We start from the raw sequence: 19,831 nt of genomic DNA, 5'->3' as shown, positions 1-19,831 counted from the left end.
AGCAAAACCTATCTTTTAATTTTGGTAGCAAATTTATACCTTGACATGTGGGTTTCACAGGCAGAGATCCAATTCTGAATTCAAGCAAAAGTAAATTTATTGGCATTTTAAAATGTCCTGCTATGTACAAACAAATGACAAGAAAGAGCCCCAGATCCAGGGGATGTACAGAATAAATAGACAAGAAGTGTAATGATGGCAGGGAAACCATAGCAGACAGGGAAGGATTTGCTCAACAGCACAAACATGGCAGGTCCTTTGCAGGACAAGTGCACTGACCCAACTCTGGGGTCATGCCCAGTAGAAATATGCTTCCTGATTTCTCTAGTTTTATGACAAGAAAAAACAGGTTTACCAGCATTTCTTCTTCATTTCTATCTTATCTTCAACTGACTTCTTTTAAAAAAACTAAAAACAAACAAACAAATAAACAAAACCCACAAAAAACAAAAAAAACCAAACAAACAAACAACAACAACAACAAAATAAGGTGAGAAGAATTAGCATATCTTTTTAAAAATTTCTTTTAAAGTAGTCCTGGACAATGCAGGCTGGAACCACTACTAGCCGTGGACTGTAGTACAGAATTTCAGGCACCAAAATGGAAAATGGAAATCCTCAAAAGTATCTGAGTAAGAGCAAAAAGTTATCCAGGCTTGTCTCCCTATCTTGCTGTGGGTTGTATAAAATATAATTCCTGTTTCTTAAAAGGATAAGAATAATATTCTTCACAATTAATAATTGTGAAGAAAAACATTCATGCACCGGGGCTTCAATTTATAATGAATGTGTTTTAATGGGAATGCATTTTAATGGGAAAGCAGTTTACTGGTTTGGAGGAGATTCACTTGAAAGTACAATGGGACAGCTTCTGATGGCGTTCTCAAAGAGCACAGTTGAGAACATGAATCATTCATGATTTATCATCTGCACTTGATTTGTTATTTATTCCCTCCTTTTAATTTAATTTACTTGTATATACGAGAGATTAAATCACACTTCTCCTGCTTAGGCAAAACATAATGTGAATGAAAATCTAATCAGAGAGATGGCAGCAGCCTAAAACTGTTGTGCTGGGTGAAACACAAACAGGCAAGGTGTAAAAATGAAGAGGCATGATAGAAACCGGAACACCCATAGAAAATGGGTGGTAAGATTATTAAGAACAGTAGTTCACAGCTCAGTTGGGCTGGGTGCTGAGCCACCTTGATAAAAAGTTACTTAAGAAATACTCAGATAATATCAAGGTCTTGATATAACTATCTTCAAGAATATCCAGAACTTAAGAACTTCCTTAATGCTCTGCTTCTTGCTGTCTGGGTTAAGTGCCAGAAAACACAGGTTCAAAATGTGAAGATTCTCAGTGGTGTCTCCAGCTCTCATTCTGCAGGAGACTCCATGAGGATAGTGGTTCTCAAGAAATATTCCATGAGTATTGGTACTTTCAATTTTAACACTTTGTTGTCCTTTCATGGGCACACATGTCTGGCTCCCAGTCCCCTAAGCTCCTCCAAAGTCCATTCTGCAATTTGGTGATCACTGCCATTTTGGCCTTGGCAAACTCAGCAATTCATGACAGGAGAAGAGCTCCTTGCCATCTCTCAGCCGGCTCCAGCTACCCCCACACTACTGTGTTGGTCCCCTAATCTAGCCCATCTTAAAAGACCTTGCACTTGAGGTGCGCCCAGGACTTTCCCCTTCTTACCCTCATACAAATGCCAAAAGGCCTGGGAATTGGGTGTACGGAGAGAAGGGAAGATGGGGAGGGGACAATCAATGAGCAGCTGGCTGCTAGCTCCCACCTTTCCCCAAGTAGGTATTACCTGTGTCCAGAAAGAGATTTACTACTACTACCCAGGGATCCAGATCTGCAAAAAATATGGCTTCTGATATGTAGCTAAGGGACAGACTTGTTTGCACTTATTTGAAATAGAAGTAATTTTTTTCCTGGTATTTATAACTAGGTAGGAGGTAGCGGCACCTGATTTTTCCTTGTCCAGCTCCTGCTTTCACATGGGCTTGTGTTATACCAAAAATGATCCAGACATGTTTTCTGAATGTCAGCCTGTTCGTTTGAGTTTTAATTTCCCAACCAAGATAAGAAGCTTGAAAATTGATATCCCAGAGGGAAATTGGCTGAAATGCTGTAAACTACAGACTGTGCTAAAAGAAAGCCTCCTACAGAGAAATGTATCAGCACTGAACATTTGTTTAAAATTGATTTTTAAAATAGAGGTGACTGGGGATTAACTATTATCGCTGTACTGGCAACTCAGAGCCAGTGTGTGCAAAGACACCATGGGGACTTAAATTCACTCATTCATTAATGTCAAATATTTGTAGCTTATGTAAAAAACAAACCTCAACTCTTCTATATGTCCCTAAGTACCCTGACAGCTGACTACGATTTGATCAAAGCACCTCTTTTTCTGAGTGCAGTTTCCTCTTCCTTTAAAAATGAACAGTTTTAAAGCATCAGACCTCTATCTTACTTCCATTGCCTTTTTAAAAGAAAAGTTTAACTTAAATATTAATGTTCTGGCTGAAGATGATTTATCTTCAGTGCTTTATTACTTATTAGACTCTCCATTGTCAAGGAAAAAAATTATTACAAGCAGAACCTACTCAATCAGCTGTTCAGGACTTTTGATATTCAGTGGAAAACATCCACAGAATCACTGATTAGTTCTTTTGCATGAGCACTGGCTATTCAGAGGGAGACAATTGGGTCAGGATGCCTGGCAAAATAACATTCATTGTAAGCAAGATTTGCAAAGGAGTCTTCTTTGGTGTCTGGCAAATTCAGCTCACAGACAAAGAAAAAATAAAAGATACTTGGAGGAAATGCTGTTTGTGGTTATATAGATTTAACCCCCCTAGTTATCAGGACATCTAATGAACCTAGGGCTTGCACCTGTAGGAGTTTTGACAGTTCAGCTGTGCACGGCTGGAGTCACATTGAACACAGGTGAGAGCTCAGCATAAGCCTTATATACCCTTCCAGAGACCACCAATCCATTTATGTCATAGACTAAAACACTGCTGTAGCAAAAGGCTCATATTTAGTTGTGTAATACATTTTAGGGAGGTAAGTTCCTTGAACGGCTTTCTGCTGTAACAATGAAACCACCACAGTTTGCTAACTGTAGAGGAGAGAGGTAGGTACCTCTGATCACATAAAATCTGCAAAACATATGCGTATGTCTTTACTATCCTCATCTGGAGGCAAGTGGAAAAACCAATGTGATTCTCTTACTTGTAATACTAAATATTGCCCCAAAAATGCACAACCAAGTGAGATCTATGAGATACAGCACTTAGCAGTAAAGTGACCAAATTGCCAGGACACCAGTCTGCACAGACAGCATAACATCTCAATCCCAGTGATTAGTGTCCTCTACTACAACTACAATATTTGGTGCCTAATACATTTCCTCTGCTTTTGTTATGCTTGCCAACATTGAGTAAAATAAAGGTAACTCTTGACATCCTTCATGAACACCCACTCATCAGTTAAAGACCATAAAGCTTCAATGTTTCAATGTGGAAATCAATTAATGCTTAATTGGCTCAGTACTAATGAGTTAGAAGGGCTCAGATACAGCCAATCAAGTTCAGGCAATGGCTTATTCCAGAAAGCTTCTATTTTTGGAGCAGCTGAGCCATATAAAGACTTAACATGTTATTCCAGATGAGTCTTGTTACTGCATTTCCCAAATGCCATGGATGGTGGTTGTGCAGCGGAACAGTAAGAAGAGTGAGCAACCTGGTCTAGTGGAAGGTATGTCTGCCCATGGCAGGGGGCTGAAAGTAGCTTATCTTTAAAGTCCTTTCTAACTCAAACCATTCTATGATGCTATGACTAAGACAGTGTCAAAGTTGGTCACAATGATTTGGGAAACCTCTCTGTCTTCAACGCTCTTGTATGGAAGCTGAAGTAGTGAAGCAGCATTGCCATGCTGTGCCTCAGTATGGGCTGAATTGTCTGTACACTGTCAGGATGGCACAGATGTCATTCTAAGCAGGGTTAAAGGAGGGTAGTCAAGCCATGCTGAGTGTCCTTCCAAAGGAGATCTAAGCACAGCAAGTCAGGCAGAGAACAGGTGACAAATGTTTTCTTCGTGTTCTCAGCAATGTAAAGAAGTGTAAAGAGTGAGAATTATGGGCTCAGGAGAATAAGAAGTGCCTTTAACTTGCAAGATACAATAAGAAGGGGAGATCAGGGGAACAGGGTCAGAGCACACGTGTTTGTAGCTGAATGAAGATCCTGGTTCAACTGTTGAACAATCATGGGTTCAGGACGGCATCTGTAAATGAGACACATCCTTTGCCTCCAAAAGGAAACCTAATGGGCGCCTGCTGCTGCATAGGCGGCAACGTCCCAAGACCCGTCCAGCAAACCTGCTTGAGACCACTGACAGCACATCTCAGCACTAATCCAGCCACCTTGGTGGTGACATCTGTTGTGGACACGGGGCGAGTAGAGCTGCATTGCATTGCCTGGCACATACTGAGCCAGATCCTGCGTGTTCACAGGATGGTTTTGCTCTGCAGCAGCTGGGAGCACGGCAGAGGGAGGTTTCTACACGTGGCATGGATGTAGAGTATGCATGCATTCTAGGGTTTAGCAGTGGCCCAGCAGATTAACTGTGGAACGAGCCATGCCAGCAGAGGAGTGGGGGCTACAGGTCAGTGTGTGTCTATCTATGTGAGATCTCAAAGGAGGAGTGTGCCTCCTTGGGTTAGATACACTTGCCATTGTGCTCTCCTATCTGCTGGCTGTGTCTGAGATGTAACACAAGTTTATACAGGAAACCACTGCCAAAATTCAGCTGTGTCACTGCCTTTACCCCACCTGTAGGATTCTTTGCACAACCCAGAACTCTGTTTTGCATAAGGCCCCTGATAGTCAGTACCATCATACATCATAAAGCCGTAAAGGAGTCTGTATTTCTGTGCCCATCCTCTGGGAGTTTCTCATGTCTCTTGCCTTTCCCTGGAGGCTGAGTGGAGGAGGGCCGTAGTATAGTACTGCTGGTGGAGGGCGAGCTGGCAGGGCACAGATCTCCTGCAAAATCACACTCCTGGTGCACGCCTGTAGAAAGGTGTGTTGATCCCTCCACTGCATGCAAGATGGAACACGGCTGTCTTCCAGGACACCTCCTAAAAGCTAACATCTGGCTAGCAGGGCTGTGGCACAGCACATGCCACCTGGGCAAATGGAGCTGCTGACTGGAGTTGCCTGTGAAGGCATGGAAATGCAGCTGAGAGCCTGGCAAAGCCTTCAGGCCTCAGACACACCTACAGGGTTGTGCCTGCTGAGGTGAAACTGCTGCCTATTCTCACACGAGGGAAATTTCATGGGCTGCTTCCACAGAGGGAACTGAACACAGTGTCACAGCTCCTTTCATGTCAGTGTAACCAGGGGACACCAGTGTAGTTCCCTGTGAGGACATTGTCCTGATCCCTGCCTCCAGGCTCCAGCTCTGCCACTTGAAAAGCTGTCTCCACATCAGCATCATGTCTTCTCATCTTCTCCTCCCTGTTGCTTGCTGTACAGCAGCGTCTCTGCCAGGCAGCTTGAGCATAGCAAAATGAAGCACAGGGTCAGCCAAGGAAAATGAGCAGGCACCATAAACCAACCCCTTACTGCTTTTTGCTGAACATATTTCTGTTGTGTCTCTGAATAGTAGGCCTTGGTGATATACTGCTGCACAAGATACCCTTCACTAGAGTATCAACAAGTGTTACATGAGCAAGAAGAAAGCCTGCACTACTTTACAATGCCTTTCACTCAAAATGAGGAAGATGCTGTAATCTAAAATGATTCTGGTTCCATCAAGAGATTTCTCTTTTTGTGCTGACCTCCATTTGCAGATTTGTTTCAATAAAAATTGAGACACTGGCAATGTTTCCCACAGAAAGCAGGGTGTAAAGCCATGAATAATGAAGCTGCTGAGGTTCTGCAGGATAACATTTCGTTTACACTCTTTATCCTGCTGTCTCTTTTTTTTTTCACTTAAATGAAGGAATCACTGATTTCATTAGAAGTGCAGAAAGAAAATCTTCCAGCCTGTCTTTTGTGCTGGATGCAGAAGAGTTTTGGCTTTTCTCTGGTCAAGGGCTACAGTGTAGCATGCTCCTGAATTTTCCTCTTCCTGTGTCTTCTCCTGGTAAAGTTTGGCCCTTCACTCTTTGCCCTGACTTTCATTAATGCTCTTCCCAGCTTTGCAGCTCCTCCCCAGGCAGCTGCCTCTTTTGCTGCTGTTGTTCTTCCTTATCCTACTTGTCCAAAAATCCATGAGTAGTTAAATTTTTAAGAAGATATTTTAAAGCTAGTCTTAATAGTACGTATTTATTTCACATATTCTTCACTCAGCAGCAGATAAATCCAAACTATAAAGCTGTGCTTTACAGAATAGCTACAAGTAATTGGTGCTGTACAGGTATTTTTGAATTAACCCATGTGAAAATAATCTGGTTTAAAATTTAACAATGAAATTTTTAAACTTTGATTGAACCTGTGTTCAGTCATGAATTAGAAATTTGGGTTATGGGGTTTTTTGTTTTGTTTGGGGGTTTTTTGCCTTTTTTTTTGGTTGGTTGGTTGGTTGGGGTTTTGGGGTTTTTTTGGAGGGATCTGACAAAGTTCAGCACTTTCACATGGTTTTGACACGAGATCAGGTAATCCTTTGAAGCCAATAGGTTCAGAGCAGTTGCAGTTGGAGGTTTTGAAGCTGTAAAAGCAGTCTATACCAACTGGCAAGTAGATTTCTGGAGGTGTGAGGTGTGTAAACTGAAACAAGAAAGGTTTCAGCTGTACCCGAGTGCCGATACCAGACTGCACTGCAGGGCCTTGCTGCCTGCCAGCTGAGAGGGGGAGAGCTGTCTGGTCTGGCACAGGGGTGGTGTGCTGGCAGGAGAGCAGGCGTCACCAAACTTCACAACTGTGGGCTACACTAGTGATCTGCTGCTCTGACATATCAAGTGCCATGCTAGGGGTTAAATAACCTGAGCATCACCAGCATCTGTTCTTGAAGCTCTTTTAGGAGCTGTACAGGAACCGCAAGGGTAGGCAGGCAGGGGTGAAGCCCTAGGACAACTGCATGTGCACTGAAGCAAAGTATGTCTTAGCTAGTGTTGTTCCTCTGCATCTCCTTTTCCTCGTGCTGACACATCCCAGTGTACCTGTGGCACTTCGCTCTTGCTGGAGGGCTCTGGGAACAGAGTTATAGAGAAAAGAGGTTTTTCTAGCTCTGAATACCAGCTAAGTGCTTGGTACCTGAACCTTTTGCTCACTGCTACCACCAAGTGTCTGGAAACCAGTGTGCTGTGCAGCGAGTAGTTATCTGTGGCTCTACAGTTCCCTCCCCAAGGCATAGGAAAAAGGTTTTAATTGTGAGAGGTCTGCTCTTCTCTTTTCCCTTGGATTGCTACTGCCCATAGCAAGACTTGGGCAAAGTGGGAAGTGACTTTGTGTATGTGGGAAGATCAGCTGTGTTTAATTTTGGGTGTAATTTTGTCTGCCCCTGTCATTTCATTAGTTTATCAGAATACATTGTAGGCAAAATGAGCAATAAGAATAAATGAAGCTAGATTAATTGAACACGACAACTAGAAACACCTTGAAGCACATGCCAAAAAGTGTTCCAGTGTTGACCCTACTTCAACATAGCTTCAGTTGTTTGCTGCGACCACAGCAGTACTATCAGCTGCTGCTGGTTCTTCTCTTCCTCACCAATATCCTGCTCAAGCAAAGCAGAGGGAAGCTGAAACCCTGAGGAACAAGCAGCAGCTCCTGCCTACCCTTCAAGTAGTATCAAGACCAAGAGGAATCCATGGTTACTTGTGTTTGTGTTTAAGGAACGAAATGTAACCTGAAAATCTATCAGAAAGGGACTGCTACCAAAGTGATAAGGAAGAGTGAGGAGAAACACATGGAAAAGGAAAAAAAGAGAATGAAAATGTAAAGCAGGAGTAAGTAGATAAATAAAAAAGCAAGTGAGAATAAACATTACTTGCCATACGAGCAAAGTTCTTTTTATTTCACCTGTGTTCATTTCAGTCCAAGTGTAAGGGTTCGCAGAAGGTGATCTCTTTGACTGAGCTGTAAATTTTAGCAGTAGAAAAAAAGCAGAATAGCATCTCTTGTTTGCAAGGAGAGATGTGAGAGATCAGTCCTGCAGCTGTGATCCCATCCATCTGGTAGCAGGTCCAAGTTGAGATGTGTTTGTAGGTGGAATGGGCAAAAGGGCTGACACTTTCTATGCTTGAAATCTGAGTAAATACACTCTCCCTTTTCAGTTTGAGAGGTTTCAAGGCTCCCTTGATGTAGTGCTTCTGCTATGCAGTATCAGGAAGATGTTTATCTATTATGGTTTCAGGACATGTGCAAATGATGCATTCAGCTCCAAGTTTCAAGCCTGAGCAGGACTGGAAGTACTATGTGGTCCTGATCTGCTCACTGTGCGGCAGAGAAGTCTGAGCTTCACTTTTGTTCATCACTAAACAGCAGCCTGAGACAAAGCTGGGTTGGGTTGGATTCCTCAAAGATGAATGACTTTCATCTTGTATATAATACATATTTTCAACAGAAATGCCCTTGGGGTTGGACCGGTGCCACCTTCCATGAAAAGCCCCTGGAAAACTCACTGTGGCTCAACAGGGAAGGACCAAATCCTCATAATGTGGAGCAAAGAGGGAGAACTCCTGGCAAAGCTGCTGCTTGTTTCAGGTAAGGAACTTGGTAAACAAGGCTCTGAATAATTGCACCTCTGAAAAGGGATTTGAGATGCAAATACGAGGAGCTTCATCAAAAGAGAAACAAACTTTATTTGCATCAGAAGAAATGCATCTAGCTTTACCTAGACTAAGGTCTGGGCTGCCCAACACATTGTTTGAAGCTCTGTCAGCAGAGATTACTTGTTTCATATAGTAATCATAACTAGCATCCTAATGGATTAAAAATACCTCTTTCACCTCCACAATGGAAATGTCTTTTTTGAAAAAGACTTGCCCTGGAATAACTCAATCCTTGTGCTGCTCTATCAGACATGCAACACACCCTTTAAGGGGCAAAACGTGCCTCTGCCTTCTACCTCCAAGAGTGATTAAAGAAAATTAAAATGGTTTTTAAGAGGGAGGACTGAATCAAAGGAGCCCTTTGAAATATCTGCCAACTCAGAAGTCAGCTCTCCAAAGAAATTACTCTAAATGAGTGAGTGTGAGTAGGCAGTGTGATAGCTGGGGCAATTTCCAAGAGTGATGCTTATCAGGCATATAATGCTGTTGAAAGTAAAGTTGACAGGATACTCACATACCTGTATACCAAGGTTAAGGATATTCAACCTGCCCCTCCCGAAAGTCCTATCGCACTTCCCCTCAGAGTCAGAATTTGTTGTCTAATGGATGTGTCTAATGCTATATTAATTTTGTAGACTTAGTGAAAAATAAATTAAAACTTTAAATTGAAATTAAAGCCAGGCATAAGGTAATAATTCAATGTGATCCAATTATAAGCAGTAATGTATTGCACTTCGTATCATATGACATGGAACAAAATCCTTCCTTTTTTCTTCCTCACTGAGTTTGTATAAGACCTGCAGAGCTACATGCTTTTAAAAGACATTTCTTGTCACCTCAAAATGGCTATTGAGACCCTGGGATCACAGCCCTTCCTGGTCATCTGAGAGCACAGGCAGCAACAGGTGTGCAACAGCCAAAGGGCCTATGGATATCTGTGCACTGCTGTGGAGTTATTTGAAATCAGCTGCTTTCCTGTGCAGAAGGGCTCACTCTGGGCATCAAGATGAGTTTTGGTACTGGCACAGTTTACTCAAGGTCCTTGGCTCAGCATCGCTACTGGACAGCACAGAACCACAGTTCACACGTGACCCAGACATCCAGCATTCCTTTCTCCTGTGCTCCACAGTTACACTGATTCCTTTAATGGAGGAAGAAAGGTAATTAATGTCTGCACAAATAAAATGAATAAACATGTATTTATAAGTTGCATTTTTTTTGTATTTATTCATATTTCTGTATCCATCTCGCTTTCATGTTCTTTCAGTGAGATTTTGGTGAAGTTTACTGTCCTCCTGCTCCAGCTTTCCAAACACATTCAATCAATTTTATAGCTCTGCAGAGGGGTATCTAGTGTATCTGCTTGCCAGGATAGAGAAGCAGCTTATAATCGGTTTATTTTCGGCAAGCTGCATTTTTTGGCATCTGGCCAGAGGGTTTTACATCAACTGCACACAGATTTTTGGAAGGCACCTGGTGTGATTTTCTGCTGGAGAGCACCTGGGAAAGCAGAATTCAACTCAGGAGAGAAACCACACTCATCAGGTTCAGTGTTCCCAGGCCAATTGTCTGGCTAGGAATCTGCTTCATTTCTCAGCTGCTCACATTTGCAAAGATTTTTATTTCAATCTTAAAAATACCTCTCAGGTTTCTCCCTCTAAGAAGAAAATGGCTATATACCAAATAAGATTTTGAGTGATAACACAGTGAGATTCTTCTGTTGTCACTTCCTCGGTCTGGTTGGGCTTTGTCCCATGTTAAACAGGGCTAGAAAAAAAGCCCTGCAGTTCAAAGTCTGATTTCAAGTCAGTGGAGAGACTTTGAGGTGCTCTGGCACAGGTTTTAAGTACTAGTTTTGTCCTATCAATGAGTTTATGTTGTAGGTATGCAAAACACTTCATGCCTGAAAATTTCAAAATCTTTGAGGTGTGTTCCTGGTACAATAATACCCTGAGTTTTGAGCTGACAGTCTGCAAATACAGATGAGCTCCATGGATTAATATTGCTTTGTGTTCTGAGGGCACATGAGGAACTGTTTTTCTGGTTATATACTTAACATGTAGCACTCTTTAGGCCAGAAAATGGGTTTAGAGCTGCACAGTTTAGCTTTGCAAATGTAGATTGGGTCATTTGTATGTTTGACTGTTTGATTCATGTGTACAATTACAGCAACAACCCAGCATAAGCCTGTTTGAACTGTGTCCCTGGAAGTCAACTGGGCATTTCTAATCAAGCCTGACTCTGGAGGTACTTTCATACTCCAAAAGAATTACACTATCACAAATCACTAGGTATCATTTGCAAATGGTGTAATTGCTGAATGACAGCTGAAGGAAATGCTGCCTCCTTCCTGATTTATAGGAAAAGTCATTTGTTTAAATGAGAATTAGCTCTTTATCATCTGAAAAAAAACAAGTATATGGCAATGTAAATATGTCAGAAAAGTAGTGTGTCAGCCTGAAGCAAGGCAGAAGATGATAGAAATCTGAGGAGCCTTGTGTGCCTTTTCAGCTTTGTGCAGACTGTCCTGTGGGTCCTAGAACAAAATAGGTCCCTCAGGTTTGCCATCTATAAAATGCCTATGATTTTATAATTGTTTCCTTCTGAAGTCTATTGGAAAGGTTTATCCTTTAGTGTTTGCAAAATAATTTGAAATTCCCAACAGAATATGTTCCATCAATGTAAAATATGAATTACTCACCTCCTTTTTAAAATTGAGTTCTGACTTAAGGAGCAAGAGATTATTTTGCAAAATGCTGCTAAAATGAACAAACTAATATTTATGCTTTTCACAAGACCAAATACCTCAGGGATTTTTTTTATGTGTTTTTGGCTTTTTAAGGTCCAGTTAATTCAGATTTCTCAGCAATCAGACTATAATCTACTATGGATGAGCTAGCTACACTGGATATATATCCAGCAGTGTGGATATTTGCCTGATCAGTTTGGTATTTGACTTATGTGGAAGCATGTTATCCCAGATTAATACATTCAGCTGACTTAAAACAGCTCTTTGCAGTGCCAGTGGATGTATCACAGTAATTCCACTGTGCTCTGCAAGCTGATTTTGTATGGAATCAGCTCAGGTCTGGAAGAAAGATCAAATTCATTGTCACTCTGCTTTGGCTCTGTGTGTTCCAAGCTAGTTATTGCTGTCTTCTGCACATCAGTCTCAGGGAGAGTTATCAGCCCAGGTACAGCACAGTGCAGTGGGGGTACTCAGTGGGGTTCTGCACCTCAATAAACAAGCCAGGCCAGAGCTCTCTCTGTTTGGTCTGTTATATGGAGATACTCCAGCATTGCTGCTGGAAGTAGTCTGTATCTGCCAGCATTACTGGCTCCCTGCCATCTGTGCTGGACCATTGATCACTCACTCCTGTCTCCCACTGCAGGAGATGTGCCATTCCCAGACATCGGAGAGTGCAGAGCTGACAGCCGCTGTAAACTGAGGCAGCACATTTGACACCAGCTCACACCACAACAGTTTGCACCAAAGAGGAACTAGCACGATGCCTCCATGTCACAAGATCTTCAGTACATTTTCAGCAGTTCTAGAATGAAAGAAAGGGTAAGAAAAAGCTGGTTATTCATATTCTCATCAGTAATGGCTCACTACACCAGAAAAGAGAGCAAAGCTGTCATATCACAGGCAGCTTTATAATAATATATAAATAAGTGGCCAGGAAATTCATCATGCCACAGGTCTCACTTAACTTGGTAGCATTACAGGTTTATGTCTTCACACACTGGTTTTTTAATGGCCTCACAGACAGGCTATAGTGACCCAGCACTTGTTCTCCCAGCTGCCAACCTTTGCTAGATATTTGGGTGTTCTTCTGGACAGGGGACCAGGTGAGGTAGTTCCCTTTTCTCTCTGGTCCTTCTGGCTAGCTCTGGAGCAGAGGTGGATGGGAAATCCTCATAGACAAAGGTTAAAAAACCAAGGGAGGCTCTTTTCTCCCATAGGAAAAATGGCCCACAGTTTATTGAGTCATCCACCACATGGTGAATCGAGAGAGAGAGAGAGAGAGAGAGAGACGATGAGGAGGGGCGAAAGGAAGGATTTGACCATGCCACAGACCAATAGGGGAGAACGGAAAATACCGTAACAACCATCAACAGTGCAACTTACGAAACAAACAGTGCAATACAACAACCAGGGTTGGAGGAAGAGACAGCTCCTTTGTCTCCTTGACATGCTTCCCTCCCAGCACCAAATACTATTTTCATCTAAAAGGCAGCCCACTCTTCCTACTAAAAATGCTTTTAGCTCTAATTACAGGTAGAGTTGCAAACTTGGAGATAGGTTCATTCATAGATTTGGACTCCTTTGCAGTCCTTCAGCAGGTCAGCAGAGGGGTATACCAAGTTTGTTTATCCAGGGGAGCCAGGACAACATTCTTACCCTAATCTGTCGAATTACTATGTAGAGAATATTGTCCACTACTTTTCCTGGGCCCCCTTCAGAGCTTCCTTGGGGATATTTGGGAGGGAAGTTGCACAGAAAGGAGAAATTCAGTCAAGTTAAGAAGGATTAAGACAAGGAACAACAACAAACAAGTCCCAAAATTCAGCTTGCAAGAGAAATAGAAGTTAATAACAAAAAAGTCTGTAAGCTGTTTGGTGGCAAGAGGGCAGATAGGAGAAAATTGGGTTAATCACCCAACAAGCAGATAGTCTGCAGCAGAATGGACCAAGAATGAAGCAAATAATAAAATATCCAGCAGTCTTCACTAATCATTATTTGAGGAAAAATAAAACCATCAGACAAAAGAGGAAGAACTTGGATTTGAAAAAATTAGTGTAATTAGCTTCTTTGAGATTGTGTTTTCCTGATAATGTTCACCTCCAGGCCATCAGAGTGCTTGGAGGAGGCTGCACTACAGCACCTTATGGCTTTAAAGATGCCCAGTGGCAGAATTTCTTGCATACTCATCCTCACCTCTGCTCCCTGTAGTCTTCCCTTAGGTATGATCTACAGACTGGACTGATGATGTACCTTGGGTTGAAATAATGCTTCAAAGATGAAGAGGGAGAGCATTATTTTCTAACTGACAAGATTATAGCACAATTTTACTTACACAGATAGGGACTGGGGGCAAGTGGTGGTGTCAGGAATAGGAAAAACAATGAAGAAACAGGATAGAGAGAGATAAGAAAGGCATTAGGTGCAGTGGTGGTAGGAGGCAGGAATTTCTCACACTACTTTCTGTCAAACCTGACACAGTAAAGCGCAGGGTGGTTTCAGAGGAATAAACGTTATCATTTAAAAGTTGTGGTGGACAGAATTGATTGCTGAAACTGGAAAGCAGAAAAATTATGCTATGCACTTTAAGAGAGAAGAAAATCTGCACAAATCTACCAGCCTAGATTTACCTTCTAGAGCAAAAGGAGAAACAAACTCCCTATAAGTACAAAGAAGCCACGATGAATTTATATTGTTCAAGAATTAAACAACCCAAGTGACTGTATTTTTTCCCAGACAGTATCAATAGCCTGATGAAAACGATAAAAGCAAAAGGTCTGATAGCATGAGTGCAGTAGGGGGTCTGACCCCGTATTTTCCCTGATATTTTTAAAAGCAGACTATCGTAACGTGTTCTTGGAGAAACTGGAAGGCTGCTGCTCAAAGTTTTGAAAATACCCTCTCAAGAAATAATTGGTGAAGGTTTAATATCAAGCCAGAAAAGCAGATCACATGAGGGCCCAGAGGTCTGTCCATGGTCCAGGGCACATCAGTATTTCCTATGGTGTTTGAGAGGATGTAAAAAGGTGAAGGTTATAAATAGGTAGCTGGTGCAGGGCCAGGAGAAGCTGCAAGCAATTTGAAGGCAAGCCTTGGATTAATATGAGTATGACAAATGGGAGAAATGGTCTGGAAAAGTAGGAAGTAATTCTATAAGAAGTGCAAAGTCAGATGAGCATGTGTTAGCAATGTTTTATGCAGAGCTGAGTTGACTGGGGCCTTCTGAGATGTCCGGGTGATGTCCCAGTGTCCTGCACAGGTTCTTCTTTTCAGTAAGACTATATTTCTGTATGGAAAAAAACAAAGGAAATGGAAAAGCAGTATGCAGAATTTGGTTGCTTGAGCTGTGTCTGATCTTAGTCAATGTCTTTGTACACCTAGTAATACTGCCTAAATAGAGCAAACTGTAATAGAGACAGTGAAGTATATCCTGCACCATTTGAAAGTGACTTGTGTTTTGCCATGTAAATCCACATAAAATTTAGACAAAGCATTTAGCATAGATTAACTCCAACTGCACTAGCAGGCAGGAAATCCAAGTATAGAGAAAGAACAACAGAAAAAACAGTTTTGTTCAATATATTTCAGTAAAACATAAAGAAATTAGGAAATTATTAAATAAAGTTATGTAAAGGACAGTTCGCTGTCATGAAATTTACTTTTCTGGATCAATTCTATACCATAAAAATAGATTGGGCAAGTAAAGTCAGAGAAAAAAATTGACCAAGTTTTCTCCTCTGCTGCACCTAAAATATATAAAGCACTACTTCCATTACTCATGGTGGAAGGACAAACACTTGCACAATGGATTTCAGAGAGAAGACTGTTCCAGGTGCTGTACAGACCCTTCCTAGAGATAATCCTGACTCATACCTATTACAGTTGATGCAGAAGATAGAGACAAGCTGACAAGTATGAAAATGAGCCTGCCTGAGGCCAAGACCCAAAACACTAGCCAGGTCTCCAGACCCTTTGTGTATTGCTTCACTCATTGATGGATTGCTTTCGACTAATGGAGGTACAGGCTGCCATTGAATTCAGTGCACACTTGGTATGAATATTGTCTGCACTACTCAAATCTCTGCTAACTCGTGCTACAAGTGGCAACAACCACAGAATGACCCATAAAATTATCATATAGGAGTAAGGCATGTCCACTGAAAAATAAGGGGATACAGCTGTTGTCTCAGGCTTGCTGGTTCATCCACTCGCTGGTGCTGTGCACAGGGCCAGCACAGGCCCCATGGAGCTCTGGGACACCGAGTCCTTCTCAGGCACTGAAATCTCTTGCAGATAGTTTCTGATACTCTGCATTTTCCTAGCTTAATTCTAGTTTGTAGAATTAAATGCCATGTAACAAATTACATTGTCAAAACAGATTGAGAAGAAATTAATCTTTCCAGCCTCATTCAGCTTGTACAGAATAAATAATGTGATATTCCTCAGTCCATTGCAGAGGGTACAGACAATGCCAACTGATTTCTTCTCCCTAATTGAGAAGAAATGGACAGTTAATGCAGCTGGGAGGGAAATGGAGACGTCTGGCATTTCTAGTGCTGCAGATAAAAGTATCTGAAAACTCTTTTGCTTGGCAAAGCATCAGAAAGCATCCTTCCTCTTTTGATTGTAGCAAAAAGAAAGCAAACCTTAAACATTTTTAAAAATTTTACGTTACCCAGGATGACTGCAGCAAAGAAGAGCAGCCTAGATGTCAAAGCAAAACTGTTAATCACTGGGGTTAATTAGTCCCCTGCAGTCATGAATGGCCACAGGTTGCACATTATTCTTCTCATTCCAATGAGAATTGAGCACAGCGCTTGCAGAGGAATATTTGTGCTTTGTATTTTCCTTCACCACTGATTGCAATAGAAAAGGAAATTACAGCCTAGCTACAAATGTCCATGAGATGGGAAGTGTTGGCTGCCTTGAATGGACTGCTGATACTCTGCCTGTTAAATATATGTTCCTTTCCTGATTGCTATTAGCTATCAGTGCTTTCAAAACAGTTTTATTTCTTAGGGTCCAATTATAGTAGCTCTCTCTGCTGCCCCCTTCTCCCAGTGATGTTGAGAGGTAGGAGCCAGGGGACCAAGGAGAGCTGCAGATGCTGCTGCCTTGCTTGTCGCTGCTGGGCCAGCACCTCTGGGAGAGACGTCTGGGAGGATGTCCAGGAGGAGAGTTGTCCAAACAGCATCTTATGTAGGCCTAAGAACAAGCTTTCCACTTGTGATGGACAACCATTGCACAGTTCATCGAGGTGAGGATCATATATCACATCTTCTCTGAGGCTACTTTTAAACTGTGGATGCTGCAGAGTAAATGAATGGCAACCTAAGATTAAATGTCTGTCTCACTGGTCATGTGCTTTTGTAAGAGACATGACATTGCCAGACTGTTATTTCACAATTCTTCAGAATTAGAAAAAGTTCTGTGATAGAAATGAGACCTACAGTCTTCACTTTCTCAGTATATACCAAAGTTAGAAATATAACAAGTCCAGAATATTAGCTCTATGGTCCTGTAATTTCAATAAATAAGAGATAAGGACAGTGTACTTTTCTTTTTCAGTGAACTGAATTTAATGCAAACTAATAGTTTTAGAATGGTAGAAGTTAGGGAGAGCTTTTAGCTACTGATAAGCACAAGCGTCTGTGGAAATGAGTATTAACAATATACAGTGTGGGTGTATTAAAGACAGAAACGTGAAATAAATCCTGTGCGGATATTTTTCTGCTCAGCAGTTTTCTAATTCAGTGTGCACAGTGCCTGTGTTCTCACAACTAGCAAAAACACTTTAAAAGCTGTTCAGACTGGAAAGGAATGTGCATCTGTAAGTATCAGTCACTGATGATGGTGATGATGGTGCACTGTCAATCATGTTCCTGGGGTTTGTCTTTGCTGAGCTGCAGTTCATGCAAGGCCAAAGATGGGAGGAGGAGGCTCTCAGTTCACCTCGTGTTGCCAGAACTCAGACTGATCTGATCTTTGTATTAAAAATGACCTGTGGCTATCTCCAGCTTGTGCCCGCCATCTCTAGGGTCTGTTTTGGAAGGAGGACTTTTGAGTGCACCAGCAGGGCCAGAGCCAAAGCACACTGTCAGTGTTTGCCATGGGAGCTGTCTGACTAATGTTAGGGCTTTCAATAAGTGAGGAGAACAAGCACAGCTGTGGCAGCAACATCCCTACAGCTAAGGAGCATGTATCTTATAAACCTAACCTCTTAGGTTTTGGCTGCTACACTCCTTGCACCTTTTCTGAAGGTAGGCACTGAAGGATGAAGGTTAAGTAGGGCCTGTGGTTCATGAGCTCCACGGCATGCATCAGCCTGGCCAGTACAAGCCCACAACTGGGCACCAGGTGTGTGCTGGTGCAGTGTCAGTACCAGGCGCTCAGTACAGGTGGAAATGTGCCCATCTGAAATAAACTCCTTGACTTTACTGCACACACAGGTAAATGACTCAGTTTTGCCTGTCTCTGGCAGAGGGGATAACTGACCCATGACAGCTTTTAATATCCCCATATTATGTCTTATTTTTTTGTAGTTGAAACCCACAAACATCTGTTCACTCTTCCATTTCTCTCCCCAAATTTATGATATTCTGACAAGCTATGGACTGTCCACCCATTGCCTGTAACCACCTTTAAAAAAGAAAGTCCTGCCTCAGGGGGTATTTCTCTGCACTGTCGGGTATGTATGGGTTATAATGGCGTGTAATGAGTAATGGGACTGCTTCTTGGCAGCTTCCACTGGCTAGGACCACCAGCTGAGCCTGGTGGTGCTCCAGCCCTCCTGGGCACCTCAGGGGAAACCTGACTGACTGATTCTGCCAATATTGCTGCTCTCTGGGAAAAAGCCCTTTGGGCAAAAACACTGTTTACTGTTTTATTCACAAAATCATACCAATCTTGAAAAATAAGCTATGAAAGCATTTGGTTTTTAAATGAAAAAAAATATTTAAAGAAAAAAAAGTAATTTAAGTTCAAACTATTTGTATGTTGTCGTAGCTTCTCATATTCCAGCCAAATATAAGACTTTGTTTTGCCATATTCTATATTATTTATTGATATCAGAATTACTACTTCATAATTCAATATTCTATTACAGTGTAACAACTAAGTCTAAATATCTGAATAATGTACTGTTGACTTCAGTTATTTAAAAATTATTATAATCAGCTGCTGTTTTACATGGAATAAAACAATTTGCTTTACATAGCATAGTGTTTTTCAATGCATAAAGACAATATGAAAATTCTATGAAAATTTGACTAACAAGAATGGCTTATTTGCATTTTTCCTTCAGAATGTTTTTCAGCTATAATATGCATGAAACATTTAATATAGAAAATAAAATAAATTATTCCACTCAGAACTAACCAGGAATTATCCATAATTATTTTTTTTTAAGTCTTACACATTAATAAAGCTTCTTCAAGTTATTAAACATATAAAAATTTCATTAGAAGGTTAAAAGACATATGTGTGTGTGTGTGTGTGTGCGCACGCGCTTTTCAGAAGGAATACTTCGATATAATTTCAAGTTTTTCTGAGACACTCCTTACATTGAACAGACAATTTTTAAGACTTTCTGTTCCAGGGGAACTTTGCAAATTATCCACAGTTACTCCAAGGCAGAGTAATCGTAAATGTAATGTCCCAGGGCTCCCTGTGACGCCAAGTTTTGGGGCTCTGAAGTGTGTCCATACATGAACCTGGCTGCACAACTCATCCTTAAAGGCACTTTTCCCTGGCAGTAAGGATGTCCACAGGACAGAGGGGAGCCTTGAAAGGAGCATCCTACTTGTGCTGTATGGCTGGGGGATCTGCACCTCAGCATGCTGTGGATGAGCCATTGGGAGCTGAACACCAAGAGCACAAACTGCACTTGTAGCACCCTTGCTGCTGTCATGGCAGTCCATCAGTGGCCGACAGACAAAGGTGGCCACCTAGAAAGCTGCTGGCCTCTCTTCCCAGGGCACCCCCAGATTGCTGGAGCTGCTCCTTTGCAACCCCCACTTGTAGCAGCTGGGAGATTTCCAGAGTGTGTTTGCCCTATGGGTCTTTTCCAGTGCCAAATAGGAGCACTGCTCAGAATTTATTTACTTGCATTTCAAGCTGAACACCACTATAAAGAGCTACATTAGAGAGTGAGGAAGGCTTGGTAGGTACACCCAAGGGATGGGGTGTTGGTGGTTGAATTGTTCCCTTTTCTTTCTGTGGAATTTCTCCCATTGTTATGCTAAGTAGTTGTGGCTACACCTTAGTAACTATAATGTTCTCTCG

At 41.8% G+C, this 19,831-nt stretch overlaps 1 long non-coding RNA gene across 1 annotated transcript in view; it reads left to right on the top strand.

Annotated features, from left to right (window-relative positions):
* Positions 1-19,826, top strand: part of LOC148223686 (uncharacterized) — a 32,387-nt gene extending 12,561 nt beyond the window's left edge. Inside the window, exons 2-3 of the long non-coding RNA XR_015803978.1 lie at positions 8,595-9,962; positions 12,195-19,826. This is a non-coding gene — a long non-coding RNA (uncharacterized LOC148223686). The remainder of the gene's footprint in view (positions 1-8,594; positions 9,963-12,194) is intronic.
* Positions 19,827-19,831: the final 5 nt, after the last annotated feature.

This window comes from Sturnus vulgaris, chromosome 5, assembly GCF_052056855.1.
Source record: "Sturnus vulgaris isolate bStuVul1 chromosome 5, bStuVul1.hap1, whole genome shotgun sequence".
Lineage (NCBI taxonomy): Eukaryota > Metazoa > Chordata > Aves > Passeriformes > Sturnidae > Sturnus > Sturnus vulgaris.
This window is presented reverse-complemented; position numbering and strand designations above follow the sequence as displayed.